Below are 19,245 nucleotides of genomic sequence, written 5' to 3' on the forward strand. Positions count from 1 at the left end.
CTGTCCCAAAGGAAGGATACTGCCTCCCTAGAGGATAACTGAACATATGTCCAAAAGCCTTCAGAGAAAGCCACACTTTTTTCACTTTTGGGTTAGGAAAGAGGGCTGGCTCATCATAGCCCAATGCCCTGGATTTCTGTGCATACACTGGAGTATACTCAGAAATACAGCCAGTGGCCCACTCTGCTGAGATGGTTCTATTCTGCCTGTGACAAGCATTCCTGGCCTCCTGACACAGGCTAAACCCTAGATTCCCTCCATTCTATCCCCCAAATCATCCTTTTCTGATTTTTCTCACCACTTGACTGATATTCCCTCGTGTTCAATTCTCCTAGCAGCTGCTTCTCTCTCAGAAAATCTGTGATTTGACAATAGCCTGACCTCGGCCATTCCACAAAAGGAAACACTCAGAAAGTCAACTTGACTTTCTGGATTAAAACCATTTAAGTGATGGACCATAAATTACATCAACCACCCATTAAGAGATGTAGGATTATGTTTTACAGTTTCACAAGGAAGACCAGTTATAAGACAGTAAAACCTCATTAATTCTGACCACTAATTTAGAGCTTGAGACCAAGACCACATGGCTAGGCTGACCCTTAGCATATCCTTTCTGACAGAGCACAGAATAAATGGGATATGTGAAGGAGAAATGCTTAAGGGGTAAGGGGAAGGACACCTGTTGTTCTCCAAAGACCAGCCTTTCTTCATTACACCAAGCCACTGCTACATACTTAAAAGAGTAAATGGTTTTCAATTACACAAACATAAAAACAGTCCATTTGTTAATTACAAATCATCCTTCCCTGCTTATGTGGCATCAACCTAGTTCCACTCGCTGTATAGTCCTGGAATAAAATTGAGTTTCTTATAAAAGTATTTGTGTTTGAAATAATGTTTTAGTTTCCTTAGCATCTCAAAAGTCTGTTTAGAGCTTTAAGTTAAGGAAAGGTTGGGGATGAGCAACAGCGAGGCAGGAATCATTTTCTTTGATGGGTGAATGCACTTAAATGGAAAATGAGATGTTCCATTTTGGTTATTATTGATTGGACAGCTCACTTGAATTTTTGCTTAAGTTCCCTCCCCTGCAACATAGAATTAAGTGCATAACTTCTCAAACGCCTGGGTTTCTTTTTGGTGAAGGGACGACAGAACCCAGAACCTGCCATGCAGCACACACAGAAACACAGCACCTGGTCCAGGCTACGTACTCACTAAACAAGAGCTGTCATTGCTAATCTAGTCTGTAACTCATTTTCCATCAAGACAGAATATCTTTTTCTATATTTGCCCAGTTGGTGAGGTTTTTACTAAATTTTGTCACTTTAAAATTGAAATCAGGGGACGCATTAGTGTCTCAGTCGGTTAAGCATCTGCCTTTGGCTCAGGTCATGATCCCCGGTTCCTGGGATCAAGTCCCACACAGGACTCCTTGGTTGGTAGGGAACCTGCTTCTCCCTCTGCCTGCCCTCCTCTTGTGCACTCACTCACACTCTCTCTCTCTCTGACAAATAAATAAATAAAATCTTTTCAAACATTAAATTAAATCAGAACCATTTATAAAATACTGAAATATTGCAGTTATTTCAAAATTTGATATGACGTCATAAAAATCAGACTCTCAACAACTGAAAGGTTTAGTTTTCCTTTTAAATCTTAGGGACAATGGGCGCCACGGTGGCTCAGTGGGTTAAAGCCTCTGTCTTCGGCTCAGGTCATCCTCCCAGCATCCTGGGATTGAGCCCTGCATCGGGCTCTCCGCTCAACAGGGAGCCTTCTGCCTCTCTCTCTGTCTCTCTCTCTGCCTACTTGTGATCTCTGTATATCAAATAAATAAATAAAATCTCTAAAAAAAAATAAAATAAATCTTAAGGGCAAATAAATTTCAAAGTTTGTAGAAAACCACATAAATTCAGTTTCATTGTATAATCTTACATTGCCTAATCTTACTGTTATGCAATTCTTGTAAACTTTAATCTAAACTCATCCTTCTTAAAGTCAATGAGTTTTAAAGAAATAATGACCTTTTCATATAACCGAACTAAATAGCTCTCCTTCGTGTCCTGTGCTTGGCTTAGAATAAAACAGTCTTTCTCTCAAATGGACCTTTCTCTGGGAATGGGTGCAAACCTCGCCCTGCTAATGGACTTCTTCAAGGAGGTGTGAGGTCTGCAATCTTGAAATCAGCCTCCAAGGAGAGCAGACGCCTTACACTGTTTCTCAGTCCACAGCAAGGGCTTCACAACCTGTGAGGAGGCCTAATCGTTAACCCTAGAAGCCCTACAGGTTCTCTCCCTCCTGGCCAGGGTTAGGTACAAGTAACATCATACGTAATTAGGCACTTCACCAAAAGTCCCTGTTGGCCCAGGGAGGAGGCCTCTGGCTGGAACATGAGTCTGGGACCTCCTAAGAGGGATCTTCTTTCCTGAAAGGCCAGCAGGAAGGACAGCTCCTCAAGGACCCGGAATTCTGTTTCTCTTTGTTTTCTACATACTTTCTCTGTACCAAAGACCCAAGTGTATAACACAGTAACTCATGAATTTTCATACACCCATCATTAGCTCTTACAGAAATGAGAGAAGAAGGCTCAGAAAGGTTGAGTATGACCCAAAGCCCTAAGCTAGTAAATGGCACCGCTGTCAAAATCTCCAGGCCCCCAAGGTGGATCCTGTCCTTCAGAAAGCACTCAGTGCTACAGAGACTGGCTGACATATGACTATGAAGGCCCTTCCCCTCCACTGAAATCTTTCAGAAATATGTAGATCTTCAATGGATAGCTCTTGAAGAAAAATAATGGAGAAGTTAGGAGAAGACAATCTGGGGGCATTTTCTAGAGCAGGGTAATTTCCAAATCCCTCGAAGGGCTGAGGATATCAGATAGAGTTTATCCAAACTCCTGCTACAAACCAGGTTTCCTGGCCAGCCTGCTGTCAATGAGAACAAACCCAGCATCCCACATAGGGCCCTTCAGGTCTGTTAGCAGGTCTTCCTCCAACACTTGGCAAGTGCTTTTAAGACATGATATGGTAAAATCCTCACTGAGGAATCTAATTAGCCAAGAACTGTGATTTTTTTTTTCCCCTTCATAAAAAGGCCAAACAGCATCCCTAGGCTGGCTTCCATTCAGCTCTTTAACAAAAAGGTTAAGCTGAATATTGTCATCAACTCAAAATTGCAAATCTAGCAGTTTCACCTGAAACTGCCCATATTTGCAGCTCTTTTCAGTTGTTTGGGAAACGGATCACATTTGTCTATGATCTCCTATGCTATCAGATGTGTGCATGGCCCTGAAACTTCGGGGGAGGGTGTGTCCCAGAGTGAGGATGGGCTCCAGACAGAGCCCTCCCCTGACAACTCTGGAATTGGATCTTTGTTTGACGGTCACTAGCTGGTGACCTGAACATGCCACTTCACCTCTGTGTGCTTCCATTTCCTCATCTGTGAAATGAGGGAGATGGACCATATGATCTCTAAGGTATCTTCCAGCTTCCCATTCTGAGATTCTATTATTTAATAATAAGGGAATGAGATTATGCTCAAACACCAGAGCAAGGCTTTGCCAGCTCAACACAATAACTGACTCTGTTTGCAAGCTGAGTGACTTTTTCCCATCAGTGAGAGAGGGTTGTGAAAACTCTTCTGTACAAGCAAACCCCATATTAAGAAAATCTGATACATGAGAAGCTCAACTTACTAAACAGATAAATTAGACGGTGATTATTTGCATTACAAAAGAATTCACCACAGGTTTCCTTTAAATAGCTAAATCCCCCATGCATTTAAAATGCAATCTGATTTAGTAGAATTCAATTTGTGCAGCTTCTTTTCCCAATAACATAGCTATTGCATAAAAAGACCACAGTTAAAGTAATGAGAAGCCACTCTTACAGTATGTATATATCATATAAGAAGAGGGAAAGTGAGTGAAACCAACATTTACTGAATGCCCATACTATACCTAGAGCCTCACACACATGATCTCATTTCCTTCACAAAACACACCTGTAAGATTGGTATCACAGCCCCCATTTGGGAGATGAGGAAACTAAAAACAGAAAGATCATATGAATGTGTCCGAAATCTTGGGCCAGAACTCAAATGCAGGACTACTGCTATGTTCTTTCCCTCACTCTACGCCCCTTAGTTTCAGGAGACCGTGACAGACAATGTGCACATGAGTGTGGTATCCTGGGGTTCAAGAAGTCCCTGATTCTAATCTCACTCCTCCCCCGACCACCCAGTATTTGCTATGTGGCGTTGGGAAGTCAATTCACCTGGAACTAGTTTCTCTGTTTCTAAACTGAGGAATGGTTTCTGTCACCTCCCAAAACTGTGAAGTCAAATGATATAATAATGTATGTAAAAGTATTCTACAAATTGCCAAGTGCTTAAGAATGTACAGGGATACATTTATTTAACAATTATCCCTTAGTTTAACAATTAGTCCTGGAATTCAAAGATTTTACTAGTGTTTTGTGCTTAGAAGACTTGAAAAAACCACTTTACCATCACACTCAAAGCCGGCCAGACCCTCACAAATCATGTGTCTAAGGAATCAAAGGAGACTGGAGGAAAATTGGAAAGAAGGACCCCAGAGGAAGTCAGCGCAAGTGCAGCATCTGACGTGGACACTTGGAGCATCTAAACAGCTATTCTGAAGGAAGTGGTGACAAGATATTCTTCTGTAATGAAAAGAGGACAGTGGGAAACCTTCCTAAGTTGTATACAATATATAATACAGAGCTTCGGGGCGCCTGGGTGGCTCAGTGGGTTAAGCCGCTGCCTTCGGCTCAGGTCATGATCTCGGGGTCCTGGGATTGAGTCCCGCATCGGGCTCTCTGCTCAGCGGGGAGCCTGCTTCCTCCTCTCTCTCTGCCTGCCTCTCTGCCTACTTGTGATCTCTCTCTGTCAAATATTTATTTATTCTCTCTGTCAAATATTTACTTATTTAAATAAAATCTTTAAAAATATATATATAACACAGAGCTTCTACCACAAAGGGTTATTACCATTGGAAAAGTTAGCCAACAAATAGCCAATAGATTTCTATCTTTAGACATAATCTTGCCTGGAAAAGTATAAAATTGGCAACACACAAGCTCAATAATCTCCCCCATGTTCTTCTTGGGCTCTCCTGTATCTTCCCACTTGTGCTCACCTGCACCTTCCTCCCCCAGACCTGTATCTCTTCCCTCCCTCAGTGTTTGATGTGTCCTATAAGTCACACTCCTAAGACTTGATTCTCCCATTATCTTGGCCCTCCCTAGGGACTGAGGTAATTCATTGACAAGTACCAAAACTTAAAGATGCATTAGCATCATCCCCCACCTGGAACATCTGCATTTATAAGACAATTTCCAAGAGATCCATAATTTCTTTACCAAAGAAATGTCTCTAATAGTGGTTAAAACTAGTAATGTAACAAGTTAAAGCCAGGAGTTATCATGAATCAGTAGCCTCTCAGCAGTGTCCTTCTAATCATTCCAACAGCAATGCCTACCACTCAGAAGGCAGGTCCTAGTATAATACATCATGCTCAAGGTCCTTAGTCAGTGAATGAGTTCATCACAACTTGTCAAAGCACCAAGTAGAAATGAAAAGCAAAGAAAACATCTTTCTGAGCCAAGAAGGGAATGAGGGAGGGAGTGGGGAGGGAAAGAGATAGAAGGAAGGAAGATAAAAAGAGAGAGAGGTAGGAAGGAGGGGAGGAGGGAGGGAAGGAGGGACTGAGGGACAGATGAAAGGAAAGAAAATGGAAATCAAATCTAAACTCCTAGCATACAGAAAACCCATTCTTGTGATAAAAAACAATGTGATTCAGCTGACTGAGCCTGTTCACATCCTCTCCTGGAACAAGATGGAATAACTGTCCTTTGCAAGAAAACCACATGTGTGATGTCCAATCAGGTTCTACCAAGAAAACAGCAATAGTTTCCTGAACCTTCAAAAGCCAGCCTATTCTACAGGTAAGGAGATGTGGCCAGGTCTTTGCTATGGATCCAATTAAAACATAAAACCGTGCAGCATCTTCCTTTTAAGACACTGAAACAGAACAACTCCACTCTCCCGAGTAAAGGCAAGGTCCTCTTTGTGGGGGGCATTCTAACCATAGGAGGAAGACAGTAGGAAAGAGACTTAGAACGAAAAACATCATTGCTACCATGAGCTGGCGTCTGTGTGTGCAGTGTACTGTGCCTCATGCCTGAAGACAATGGAACACTCTTACACAAAGATTGGCACACAATGTTGCTGTCGTGAATGTCAGCCTGTTGTCTGCTGCATAAACACCAATTAAATCAGCCCCTTAGCAGCTCCAACCTGCTCAGCTAAGTTTGAAAAGAGCACATCTCTCCAGACCTCTAACTTTGTCACACTTACAGAAACTCAACTCTTCCTTTTATCTATTCCTTTTGTGTTTAGATGGGGTTTTTTTTTAATATTTTATTTATTTATTTGATAGATCACAAGTAGGCAGAGAGGCAGGCAGAGAGAGAGGAGGAAGCAGGCTCCCCACTGAGCAGAGAGCCTGATGCGGGGATCGATCCCAGGACCCTGAGATCATGACCTGAGCCGAAGGCAGAGACTTTAACCCACTGAGCCACCCAGGTGCCCCTGTGTTTAGATGTTTTTTAGAATTATTCAAATATTCATAATTTGCAAAGAGAGCAAATTAGGTAGGACAGAACTAGCCAGCACAAACCAAATAGAACATACTGAGCCTAAATAACCATATAGAGCTGTGTTCTCAGCATCTTTTTCTTTATTCTGGGTAAATCCTCTCCTGAAGAGCCTCTCCTGAGCTATTGCTCTCCATATCCGGGATTTAAAAGCAAGAAGGCTGTCTTTATCTCAGGTATGATGCAACCTGTAGTTGACTCCAAAATGGGAAAATTGCATTTAAAAACCTTACTCATTTTCCCCAATGGATAAGGCTTTTCTCTTCACAATTATCAAGCCACATATTTTCAAGAACTGAGCAATGAATTTCACACAGCTGATTCTGTCTCCTACAGAGATTTTTCAAGACATTATTCACAAGCAAGTGACCAAGGTAAACTAAAGTGGTTTCTGTAGCCATTTGCAATTATTGACAAACAATTTCATAACGGAAAATGGAAATTACAGTCAAGTGCAATAAGCTGTTTATCCAAGATCTACCTGCTGGTGGCTCTTTCCCTTCTTGTTTTTTTTTTTTTCTTTCAAGCAAATATAAGCTATTATCAGAATGCATTTCTACTCTTTATATTTCTTGTCAATATCTCCACCACCAGCCCTGTTTTCCAGTTCTGTCAGTTGGCAAGATTTGTACTCAATCGCGGTAGTAGCTGAGATGGTAGCCTATCCCTGGGTGTTCGAGAGACTCCCATGTCGTCAGTTCTGTAGGAAAGGATCACCCTCAAATGGCAAATAGGGCATTCCCTTCCCCAGCAGGACTAGCTTCGGGGTCTGAGGGGCTTGGGTGACTGCGGCTGGCGGGTGGGTCTATTTTCACCCCCACCATCCTGGGAGCACAGACCCTCTCTGGCCCCAGGCCCTGCAATTTGGAGCACAAGGAAAACAATTCTTCAGGGAAGCGTGGGGGTGCCGTCTTGCGCCGTTGGGCGACTTGCACACCCCTCTGCATTTCATTTGCACCAAGGGAGGATGTCAGACAGACAGGTTTTTTGTTTGCTTTGGGTTTTGTTTTGGGGTTTTCGGTGATTCGGTCATATTTTCACCTACTGTATGAACCTCAAGGGATCTCTGAGCTGCTTGGCAGAGCAGATGGGCTCGCTATCCGCGTGGCTCACAGGGTTCTCTACCTCTGTCTCTATCTCTACCTCTATCTCAGCCGGCAGCCACTCACCCCGCCCCCGCTCCCCTCTTCCCCGCTGCATCTTCCTTTTCCTTCACGGTTCCTTTGGCTGTTGAACCCGGGCTCTGCATAGAGCCCAGGGCCTTAGAAGTACCTGGTTTTTCCTGCCTTTCCCGCGCCGCTGGGGTATTCCAGCGCCGCCCTAGTCCCCCCGCACGCCCCGGGATCCAGCCTCTGAGCGCGGCGGGACCCCGAGCACCCCGGCCCCACCTGGCTGCCCCGCGCGCCCGCGCCCACGCCCGCGCCCCTCCGCCTGAAACTGGGGCCACTCTGGCCTCAGGTGCTTCCGAGGAGCTGTCGGGCGCATCTGCCTTTGCTCTTTAAACTCAAAATCCCTGAGACCATTCCTCCTCTCCCCTACCCCCAACAGGACAGGAACTCCAGTGTTTTCCCAACAGCCACAAAGGTGGGGAGGAGGGGGACGGAAATCCCAACCCCGCCGGGCTAACTCGTAAAATACCAAACTCAGGGCAGAGGTGCAGGGATGGAGGGGTTCTCGAGAACCCCCAAATCAGCAGGCTTCTCCCGCGACTCCGGTCTTCCCTAGATTCTGGTTAGATATTCATCCAGCCCCGCTGTGAAGAAGGCGGGGGTTACCCCGACTCATCCCGGAAGCCTCTAACTTCGGAAATCCCTCCCGTTAGATTTGCAGAACGGAGGTACCTCGTCATCTCGGCGGGGCAAGTCCGGATTCCGCGAGGGCAGGTCCAGGAGGTCACCCAGGGCAGGCAATCCAAGGGAGAGCGCTTTAAAATCCTGCCGCCGCACGCCCCATCAGAGCACCCTAGGCGCTCCTGCCCCCCTTCCCGACACCCTTCAGTCTCTCATTCGCCGACTAAACTTTTGGGGGATCACATCTCCAAGCCTTGGGAGTTCCACGCTGAGCCTTCCTCTTTCCTGAACCTCTTCACTGGAATGTAATCATGGGAAGACAAGAGGGGAGGCTGCCTTGTTCTTTGCAACGTAAAATCAACAGATACCCAATCAAGCTCCAATGCCCGGCCAGCCCCTCGCCCCCTGGTGCCCACTCTCCCTCGCCCCCCGTTCCCGTCACCTCCGCCTGCCAGTTCTCTCCCAAACTCTGGGTGTGCAAGGCCACTGACTTGTGCCCAGGAATCAACAAATCGCAAAAGTGATCGGAGAAGAAACGGTGCACCTGGCTGTCCTGAACGGTTTTAAAGAAGAAATCGGAAAGGAGAATAAAATAGGGGGAATTCTCCTTTTTCCGCAAGCACAACCTTTGGGGGGAAATTCGGGGAACGGGGGGCGTTTTTCCCCGTGGTTCGGCATTTGCTCTTCTTTTCCTCTTTCGGCTGCTCGGCGCGTCTTACCCTGCTCCCCGCAGAGGGCGCGGTGAGGAAGCCCGCGGGGGGCCCGCAGCTCCATGTCAGCGGCGCCGCCGCCGCCGCGCGAGGCACGCACCGCGGCCGCACTTGTGGCTGGTCTCTGGGCTGAGGGGGCTGAGCTGGCCCGGCCGGCGCCAAGTGTCTTCCATGTGAATAACAAATACTCCCACCGGCGGCCGCGATTGGTCTGCGCCCGGCGCCTCCCGATCCTCCGCCCGCGGCCATTCACCCGGCGCGGCGCGGGGAGCCAAGGCCGGGATCGCGTCCGGGATCGCCAATCGCTTCGCGCCAACCAGTCTCCTCGGGAAGCAGGAGGAGGAACCCCGAGGGGCGGGAGCCCCTGGATTTCGGTGCCACTGAGCCAACCTGGCGCGGGCGGAGAGAGGGACGCTCGGCTGACGGATTCCCCTCCGCGCTACATCACTTGAGCCCGCAGCGACGCCGGGACCAGAAATGCCACTAGTTCTGATTTAAAAAAAAAAAAAAAAAAAAAAAGGCACCCCCTCCCCGCACCCGCCCCGCCCCCAACAGAAAAGGGAGGACCCAAAGACTCGGTGGGGGGTGGGGAGCGGCGGGGAGGTAGGGAGAAGTGCGAGCGGAGGGAAGGAAGAATATGGCTGTGAGGGAGCGAGCAGCTCCGACCGCGCCGCGAGCCCGAACCCGCGCGGGAAGGCGCCGCACGACGGCCACGCGGAGCCGGCAGTCGGGACCGCGAGCCTGGGCTCCTCCTTCAGGAGCACAGCTCCGGAGAGGGTCACCGTGAAGAATACATGGTCGAGGGCAAGTGTCGCCGCACGCTTTCTCTTCGGGGGTGCGCAAAGTAAAGCCCGCCAGCCGCGCGGTTCCCCTGCAAAGTTTACCTCACGCGGCGCCGCTGTTCGGCCATTTGTCCTGCTCGCGGCTCCGGCGATTGTCTCCCCCACCCTCGCTGCCGAGGGTCTTGGGGGGCGCCTTCTACCGAGCCCCCGGAGCTCGAGCATGGACATAGGACGGTCCCGCTGCGGGCACTGCGCAGGAGGGGGCGCGGGCGGTCACGGGACCGTCGTGGTAGGGAGCCGATTCTAGCAGCCGCCGATGCGGGGCGGGAAACTCCTGAGGACCCGCGCCGCGCGGCTCCTCGGCGTCTGAGGGGGAACCTCGGGATTCCCTTCGCCTCCAGCCGTGGGAAACCCGCGGGCTCTGCGTGCGCGGTCCAGCGGCCCTCCCCGCACTTATCGCCCGGGCACCGCGCACCTGCCGGCGCGCGCGCGAGAGGGAGCCCCGGGCCGCCCCGCGCCGGGGGAGCGGCGGCCGGCGCCGCCTTGTGTTGGTGAGAAAGTTCCATCTAGAGGCGGCCGCGCGCCACTGCAGCCCACGCCCCCGGCCGCCCGCGGTGCCGGGGAGCGCGAGAGCCGGCGGCCGCCACTCCTCGCCGCCCAGCGGGCGACGTGGGAACGCCGCGGGACAGGGCGACGGGCGGTGGGAGATAGCGAGGACGGAGACCGGGCGGACAGACCCCCGCGCGAGGCAGCTCCTCCTCCTCCATTCGGCATCTCCGCAGGGAATTTCAACTTCCTACGCGGACAGGTCTCTTGCATGATCCTGTGTTCCTCATCCTGTCCAGGCTTCCTTAATTCTCACACCAGCTCTGCGAGGGGATGGAAGTAATAAATTAACAGGGATGAAGAAGGGAGCCGAGGCTTAGAGACACAGCTGCAAAGTGCTAGAGCCAGAAAGCAGAGCTGCCTGGCTTCCAAACCCCGCACACACTTCTCCAGGGGGTTGTTGCTTTTCCCAAAACTGGCATCGGTGTGTGACGTTTCCACGGAGGAGACAGCTGTTTCGTAAAACCACCCTCTTTGTCCCTTAGAAGAATCTACAGGTTTCCAGCTCGGGAGACCTCTTCCCCTTTCACTCCCTTCTCTTCCCATTCCCATTCCTTTAACCTCTCCCATCTTCACAGGAGGGGGCTTGACTGTGGGATCATTTTGTGATCGCAGCCACCTGGAGGGAAGAAGGAGGCTTTGGAGAAATAAAATGGGCTGCGTCCCTTGTCCTCTAACGGGAGCTTCAATCCACAATGAATGTGTAGCACAGTCTTGAAGGCAGTGACCAGCAGGCAGCCCAGCCTGGAGCAGAGAAGGTGCTAGAAGAACTCCTAATACAGATTAGGAGTTGGGTGGACTCATCAGTGACGGTCTGCAGGAAGTTTGGGAGACTTAGCAACTGGCAGGGCTCCCTTCTTCTCAGAAGTGTGATTTCTCACTCAGCAGCCTGATTTCTGTAGCAGACAGCCCACCACCCACTCCAAACTGCAGACCAGTGTGTAGGTCTTAGCAGTTATCACAGGTCACAGCGGGCTGTCTGAGTCTCTTACTAAACCCTTTACTATGTATGCATTAATACATTTGGAGAGTGGAGAGGTGAAGGAGGGGGCAGGCATAGGAAGTCTGAAAATATTCTGAACCCACAGGGTTGCTGACCACACGATGGTCTCCAGGGTCTGTGAGAGGCAAGCTGTGGGCCCAGTAAGTAGATGGTTGCTCCAGGACAAGCAGGGAAGGCAGCACCCTGGCATTCTGGTGGGCCCGTTTCAGAAATGAGGACAGCATAGCTGGAGGCCTGACAAGGCTAAGTGAGCTGTTCAGGGGAGAAGTGCCTAATGAGCCTGCTTTTCTCCTTTCGCTATTGATCATCACCTGCGGAGAACTGGTGTCCTACAGGCACATTGCTGCCTCTTTTGGTGCAGCCCTCTGAGAGATGAGCAGAACTGATCTTCCCTGGGGAAAGTTTAATTCTCTTCTGTGGTTTTGCATCATCTTTAATTGTTGATACTCAGAATGGGACCATCATCCCAGTCCCACATGGAATCCAGTCTATAGGGAATAGATCCATTATATGTATTCTGGAGTGTTTTCAGTGAGTTTATCTGGAGTCCCAGAACAAGGGACATAAACTCATACACAGGTTATAATCCACCCAGACGGATGGCAACATCAGGGCACAGGAAGAGAGACCATCTCCACGAGTCATTGGTCCCTGTCAGTTATACTCACTTAAAGAGGCACTAGACTATCCAACCTCTATTCATCAAGCTGCAACCCCATGCCTCTGCTTGCCCTCTGCTGCAGCCTGTGTCGGAGGAGAGTGTCTAAAGCCCAGGCAGTCCAGACAGCAGGTAATTCCAGAGTCATCCACCTGGTCTCTCCTTGGACTATCACACTGCCGTCTGAAATGTATCTTCAGAAGGTGTCAAACCCCATCAGCTATCCCACCCCAAATATTTATGCAAACCAAATATATTTCCTGGTTGTTAATCCTCCAGGAAGATTTGCCTATAATCTTCTCATTTTCAGTTGATTTAAAATGTGAGAAACTGCCCATGTGTTAGAAAATGCAAAAAACAATGCCATATGTTTGGGGTCCATTTAACTCAAGCTGTGATATGTATTCCACACATGGAGATTTATGCCACAATTCCTGCTTTGGGGTAATCGTTAAGACTCGGAACCTTTGCAGGCTACTCACCCAGGAGGAATATTGACAGCGTGAAGCTCCCACATGGAGCAAAACTGACAGGGAAAAGTGGGAATGGGATTTGTTTCTTTTGGAAACTAAGACAATATTTTATTGCTAAACCATCTGCAAGTGGTGTATATCCTGTTGGTTTTGCTCAGTTTATTAAAACACTGGCTCCTGGAAGCAAGATCAGACATGTGGGACTGACTGGGCCAATGAGGTTCGTGAAAATGATGCGCCCCTCAGCCTCACAGCTCACACCTGTGTGTAGGAGCCATGGGAGGGATTTCCTGAAGGGATAAGTACGGCACCATGCATATGAATCCCTAACTGGCTTCACTGGGGTTCCCCCAGGAGCACAAGCTGAGACAAGGATCCAGGGGCAAGTAATTTATCAAGAGTGAGGGAAGTCCCAGTAGTCAGGTGGGGAAGTGAGCCAGTAAAGGGTACATTATCAAGCCACTTGCCACTGTGGGCCCATAGAGCTTAATACCAGTGGAGAACCCTGGAAGCCAGGGTAGATCACACACCAGAGTTGCCCCAACCCAGGGGTGAGGGAGCTATATACCCACTCCTATCAGTTGTTAGTAAGAACTGCTCACAGATGGTGTGAATTTCAGGCAATTTCAGCCAACTGGGCGGCAGCCAGCCTCCAGAGGCCAGGTAAAGCCCTCTGGCAAAGAAATGCAGGTGCTGGCAGTTAGTAGGCAGGCAGTGTATAATCGAGAAGTCTGAGAAAAGATAGCAGGTGACAACATCTGCAACAGCTGCCTTTAGGAAAACTGCACGACACTTACATGGATCAAGGCAATGTCTCTCCACATGTGGTCCTGAGGCCACCTGCCTCAGACTCACCAGGGAGCCACACAGAAGCACAGATTCCTGGGCCGGATCCAGAGCTGTTTGAATCAGACTTACTGAGATAAGGCCTGGGGTCCTCTATGTTTTGCAAACATTCCAGGTGATTCTGAAGATGTTCACTAAAATTTTGAAATCCACTGCTTTCAGGAAATCAGTCTTCCTCACAGGCAAGCAGCAGGCAGCATGTTTAAATACGTAAAAAGTTACGTAGGAGACAAGCCATAGAAATTAGGAGCCTGGGGAGGGGATGCCCATGCTGTCTAGATCCTTGTTCTCTCTTTTACAACTTTTTTTTTAAACTGAGGAGGTTCCATCCAGTGTTTTCTAAGAAAAGAGGCTGAGTTTCATTCCTAACTCTGCCATTGATAAATCCTATTCTCTTGCTCTTTTAATATTTCTGCACCTCAATTTTTTACCTGTATGTGGGTATGGAAAAGACAGCCATCTGTTCCACTCCCCTATCAATAATGTAGAGTTGTCACTGGAAGGGGGCTGCTAACACACGCACAACACACACACACACACACACACACACACACACACACACACCACTGCATTTCCCCAACCTCTTCTGCCTCTAGCTGAGGTCAATTATCTAGTTGCTGTAGAATGAACAGAAGCAATGTGTGCCACTTCTAGGCTGAGGAAATCGAGAAGCTGATGCTTCTACCCTCCTCTCTTTCCCCTTCTTCCAGGTGGAGGTAGAGACTTTCATGGTCTTAGGAATGGCAGTTCAAGATGGAAGGGCACCTGGGTCCTCAGATTGCCAAGTTGAGGAATGCTGCCTGACGACCAGAAACAACCATGCGGAATTGTTAGGTGAGTGAGAAACTTTTACCATATTGAGTCACTGAATTTTAAGGATTCATTTGTTACAGAACTTTGCCGTTTTTCCAGTAAAGTGGCATTGGAGGAGGTTATAGAGAGGTCCTTGGAATGTGCATTTTGCCTGCTGTTCCCATGCTAGCAGCTGTTGCAAGGACGTAGCCTTGAGAGAGTAATGTGTTGTTGAGACCATCTGGACTGGATATGTGACTGAACCCCATTAAGACTTCTGTATAAACTGTTAAGATTCTGGTGGACGGGCACAGAGATCTACTTACCTTGTAGTCACCCAAGACAATCTTCATAAGTAAGTTCCCTTGCTTGTTATACTTGCCACCTACCAATCTGGGGCCATCTGCCTCTTTCTTAGGTCTCCTTGCCCTCTGTATTCAGTGACTGGTTTCAGATTTTACCCAGGGAACTGCCAAGATTGCAAGCCAACAAACAGACCTCACTAATCTAGGAGACACAAGAGAGAAATATCCCTGTTTCTCTAAGCACTACTTCAGTGCAGCTACTTGCCCTTCCTCAGCACCACTTGTGTGCTCAGAGGCATAGGGCCACGTATGTCCTTCCCAAGCCCCATCCTCTCTACCTCTGGCACAGCCTGGCCTGAGAGAAGGAAAAGATAGCAGCATTGCAGCGTCTGCCTCCTCCCTCTCTCTTACCAGACACATTGTCAAGCTGAGCGGACTGCTACTCAAGAGAGAATTGCATCTCACTTCCTCTTAGAGGACCTCCTTCAAGTCTCAAAAAAAAAATATTCTTTTGAACTAGCTGGGGAAAGGTATCTGTATTTCCCAGCACTGAAACACCTTCATTATTTCTTCTCCACCCACCCTTCTCAGACCAGATCAGTCCTATTTTTCCTCAAAAACTTTCCCAGACTTCTAGAACATCCTAACAAGACCAGCACAATTTAGCTGTTGGTGGTTTATATTAATGCATTTTTTTTCTCTTATTGCATCTCTATCAAGCAGGACTGTTTTCCCATATGGTATAGTAGTGACTTCACTTGGGTCCTAGCACAGATAGTAAGTAATCATGAGTTCCTGGGCTATTAACCTTGGAAAGAATTAAGAGAAATACCACCACGACTGTGGCTGCCACCACCCCCAGCAACACCCCACTGCCTCTTTCTCCTTCATCTCACCACCTGCACCACCTCTACCTCCCAGTCCTCGACCACCATCCATCAGGCACCCACCTTCGCTCCCTCCAAGGCTAAAAGATGACACTAGAGAAAGCTTAATGGAGATCATATTTTTAAATCACTTTGTAAAGATTGCTAGATGTAACTCAATCCCTAATGTGACTTTGAGTCTTACATTTCAGTTCGGTAGGTTTAAAAACTATCTAAACCTTACTCTAATTATTCATGAAATTTTTAATCTGACTCTCAGAAACCTGTGTTCTTATAAGAAAAACACTTAAAACAATGTTTGGCAAACAGAACACAAATACTAGCTACTCATTGCTATTGTCCAAGAAACAGCTTGTATTATATTTCATATGCTTCATATTTGTAACAGAGACCTCTGGTGATAAGTTGAGGTCGGAAATAAGCATTAGTTTCATGAGAATTCCAGGGATGGGATATTTTGGCTTGTTTTGCTACTTATCATCAACTTACTAGGAGTAATAACCAGACAAAAGTATGCAGATGAGCATGAACTCAATAATGAGTCCAGATACACCATTTGATTTTTTCCAAGGCTAATAATCAAGTAATACATGATTACCCACTTGCCCAGGGAACTAAACGAAGTCATAGCCACTACATCATAAAATAACAGATATGCCTAACAGATTACTAATAACACAGAGAAAATGTACAACATTCAACAGCTAAATGATATAGGTCAGATTAGGGTGTTCTGTGAGTTTGAGAAAATTTTGAGAAGAGAGGACCAAGCTGGTCTAGGAAGGAGGGGTAGAGAACAAAAGAGTATGTTCCAGAGCTTAGGGAAAACACAGCTTTTTCTTTCCCATAGTCCAAAGGAATCTTATTAAAATATTATTTTCTAGGTACAAAAATATGGCTTATAGTAAGCAAATCATGAAACTCACCCAGATGTACTGAGATACCAAAGGAACCCAGCTTTAAAAAAGAAGTTAACTTACAAGACAGCGTAGTAGGTATCTACAATTCTATAACAAATTACCCCAAAACTTAGCAGCTTTAAACAGCACACACTTATTATCTCACAGTTTCTATTGGTCAAGAATCCAAGCCTGGCTTACATAGGTCTCCAGCTCAGGCTCCCTCCCAAGACCGCAATCAAAGTGTTGGCTGAGACATTAGCCATCTCAAGACTTGACTGGGACAGGATCTGCTTCCAAGCTTACTCAATGGTTATTGGCAAGCTTTCGTTCCTCGTGAGATGTTGGACTGGGAGCTTCAGTTCCTTGCTGGTTATTGGCCAGAATCTGCCCCTAATTCCTTGCCATATGAACTTCTCAATCAAGCAGCTGACAACGTGGCAACTAGTTCATCAGAGTGTGCAAGTGAGAATGAAATCAGGAGCATGCTAGCGAGATGGAAGTCACAGTCTTCTGTAACCTAATCTTGGAGGTGACATCCCCTCACATTTACCGTTATTCTTCTATTCACTAGAAATGAGTCAGCAGGTGACTCAACCCCCACTCAAAGGAAAGGGGGTGATTACACAAAGGCACAAACTCTAGGAAGCAGGAATCTTCAGGAGCCGTCTTAGAAGTCTGCCTACTACAGGAATTGTTGCTTTGAACATCTCATCACAGTGAGGCTTGTGGAGCCCTGAACGTGCCTGCCCGTGGCTCCATCAAGCACTCAGAGCCATTGTTAAGCAAGGAACAGCATCTACCATTTATAAATTCTTAAACTTGGCCACTGACAGCGTTAATATATTGTTGCAGTTAATGAGGAAAAAATAAGTTCGTGAGGTAGAGAAAAAACAGTTGGCTGGGATTCCATTGCCTTTCAACTCTTTTAATTTTATTGTTTTATTTCTGGGTGGTCACAGAGCATCTAATACAGGTCCTGCCTGTACTGAAGCAGAATTATTTTCTTTTTTCTCCTTTTCTCTCTTCCTTCACATTTCTTCCATTTTTGGATACTTAGTGGTAACTTCACTGGAGGGAAGAAGAGTGAAAAACATGATCATCTTCTAGCAAAATTATGGCACTTCTTAATCTTTTTTTTCCCCCATTGCAAGTTGAGAAGAGGGAGGCAGGAAAGCAAGCAGAGAAGGAACGAAAGAAGGAGAGAGAGGAGGGAAAAGGAGGCTCTGGGAAAGACTCTAGCCATCTGGGGCTTTATTGCCTTAAATTAGAAATGAGGGAGGAATTCCCAGTTCACTCTTCTGAGAGAGAAAAGCGGAGTCCAGGAGCATTTCCAGGGGCAAGTTCTGGCTGCAGTTGTTTGAGTGGGAAAGCAAGGGGTGGCAGAGGTAGGAATGCAGGCTGGTGGGAACACTAGGGGCTGTATAGACCAGAAGGGCTGCCCAACAGCAAAGGGGAACAGGGAGACCAGTGGAGTGGGGCTGGGAAGAGCAAGAGAGGGAACTGTGCTCAGAATAATAGCTGGTGAGCAGGGCCCGGTCCCCTTAAAGGGATATGAAAGTGAGAACTTAAACAGGAGATGGGGAAAGGGAAGGGGGAAAGGGTAATTTTTTCCCAAGGACATGTCAAGGGCTGTTGAGAACAGGGAGGGGGGTTTAGATGGGCCCGTGGAAAATCTTCAGCTCTGGAGGGCCTCTCATTTTTCTCTCTTTTCCTTCTACAGCCTTCCTTACCTTCACCTCCTAATTCTACCCTTTCTCTCTTCACTTTTCTTTCTTCCCATCTTTCTTTCTCTCTCTCTTTCAGTCCTTACTCCTTATGTGACCTAATTACAAAACAAAAGGATATCTGGTATAGATTATTACTTCCTGAATAGAATTTCCTGTTCCCTGCTCTAAGTTAAAAACTTTCAGAGATGGTTATTTGTTTAAAATCCCTGTTTTGGGGTCCTTGGGTGGTTCAATGGGTTAAAGCCTCTGCCTGCAGCTCAGGTCATGGTCTCAGGGTCCTGGGATCGAGCCCCGCATCGGGCTCCCTGCTCAGCGGGGAGCCTGCTTCCTCCTCTTTCCCTCTCTGCCTGCCTCTCTGCCTACTTGTGATCTCTGTCTGCCAAATAAATAAATAAAATCTTTTAAAAAAAGAAAATAAAACCCATGTTTTAACTTACGTAACCTTCAATGGGCTTTTTTCCCCTTCTCTGACCCTTGATAGAAAAAAATGTTCACGTCCCTATGTCTAACCGTTATAGTTGGGTTGAATCTCTATATATTGTGCTTGGCTATGACATAGCACACTTGTCAGTAAATTCTTCCCTGATGGAATGGTTATTTTGTTTAAGTCTAAGGTTCCCAACTGGACATTGTCATGACCATCAAATCTGAACTAAATTTAAAATCTTTGCATGTAACCTATGGATTGAAAATATCTTACAATACAAAATCAGTACAAAGAGAGACTTATGTTAAACTGATTTCAGTACTCTATATTGCAAATATATTGTTACATCCTAATAATTGATAGTAAAGAGTTTTATTAGCAACAATTAAAAAAAGATAATGAGAAACAATTTGATCTCAGACTTTGAAGAAAAAAGAAAGCCAGGCTCTCAAAAGCCTAAAATTAAGCTTTTCACCTCAATTCTGATACTGTTTTAGCAGCATGTGTAGGGCTCCAGCAGCTAAACTCTGAAGTGTGATCCTGTCCCTGTCACAGCTTAAGAAGCACTATGTCACAGCAGTGCCTTGACTAGGAAAACTTCCAAAGATACCTGAATGTCACTAATGGTGCTCCGACCACCACAAGTGAAGAAGGGCT

General features: G+C 47.1%; 1 protein-coding gene across 4 annotated transcripts in view; it reads right to left on the minus strand.

Moving 5' to 3' along the window:
• Nucleotides 1-10,452, minus strand: part of GRM8 (glutamate metabotropic receptor 8) — a 749,284-nt gene extending 738,832 nt beyond the window's left edge. For 2 of the 4 annotated variants that reach the window (XM_004741849.3, XM_004741847.3), the window contains exon 1: nucleotides 9,190-9,649. The gene's annotated coding sequence lies outside the window, so the exon portion shown is untranslated. Of the gene's footprint in view, nucleotides 1-8,521; nucleotides 8,782-9,189; nucleotides 9,650-10,064 lie in introns of those variants that run through there. The other 2 variants (XM_045062948.1, XM_004741848.3) reach the window with 2 other exon arrangements.
• Nucleotides 10,453-19,245: the final 8,793 nt, after the last annotated feature.

The sequence above is a fragment of the Mustela putorius genome, unplaced genomic scaffold (assembly GCF_011764305.1).
Source record: "Mustela putorius furo isolate JIRA1106 unplaced genomic scaffold, ASM1176430v1.1 tig00003845_pilon_pilon_pilon, whole genome shotgun sequence".
NCBI classification, from domain to species: Eukaryota; Metazoa; Chordata; class Mammalia; order Carnivora; family Mustelidae; genus Mustela; species Mustela putorius.